Genomic DNA, 1,095 nt, shown 5'->3' on the forward strand with positions numbered 1-1,095 from the left:
TTTACTTCTACTTAGACTAGAAAACTAAGTGGTAATAAGAAGTGCTTTTCTAGGAACTTTGCCATTTCATCTAAGTTTTTTAACTCATTGCTATAAATTGTTTACAATATCATTTTATAACATTTTGTATCATAAGGATTCATAGGTAAAAATTCATGATATTGGTAATTTGTCTCAACTCTTACTTCTTCATCAGTATCACCAGGAATTTGCCAATTTTATAGTTTATTCAAAGAAAATAGTTGGTTTTACTTATCTTTATTGTGTCTGTGTGTCTGTATTGTCCAATGTATTTTTTTTTCTCAATTTTATCTTCATTATTTTCTTCTTTACAACATTCTCTTCTTGGTTTAAGTTACTATTATTTTTCTAAGTCCTTAAGATAAATGTGTACATCATTAATTATTAGCCTTTTCTATTACATACATTTAAGAATATATACTTCCACTAAAAATGGCTTTGGTTTTATCCCACAAGTACTGAACTAGAATGTTTAAACATCATTTAGTCAAATTATTTTCTAATTTCCTTTGTGATCTCTTTTTAGATATATGGGTTATTTCAAAATGTCTTTCTTTCTTATTATGATGAGCACTGAGTAATGGATAGAATTGTTGAATCACTATACTGTGCACTTGTAACTAGTAACACTGAAGTCAATTATAAAAAAATTCTAATATAAAACAGTACAATTAAAAAAATAAATAAATAAAGCATTTCTTAATTTTAAAAAGTTGAGATTTTTATTTACCTTCCTGTTATTGTTTTCTGGAATATATGTGATCAGAGAATGTTATTTACATGACTTCAACTTTAAAAATGTACTAAAATGTACTTTATTACCCCATATATGGTCAATTTTTCAATGTTTCCTACCCACAAGAAAAAAATATGTATTCTTTAGTCAAGGGGATATATTTATCACATTTGTTAATTGTATTGCACACGTCTTCTATATCCTCCATTATACTTTGATTGTTCCATCAGTTAGTAAGAGAATTTTATGAAAATAATCCATTCTGACTTAGGATAATCTAATCTTCCTTCTAGATCTATCTATCTTTATATGTTGAAGTCGTGCATTAGAATAGTTAT

This window comes from Panthera leo, chromosome B1, assembly GCF_018350215.1.
Source record: "Panthera leo isolate Ple1 chromosome B1, P.leo_Ple1_pat1.1, whole genome shotgun sequence".
In the NCBI taxonomy this organism is placed as follows: Eukaryota; Metazoa; Chordata; class Mammalia; order Carnivora; family Felidae; genus Panthera; species Panthera leo.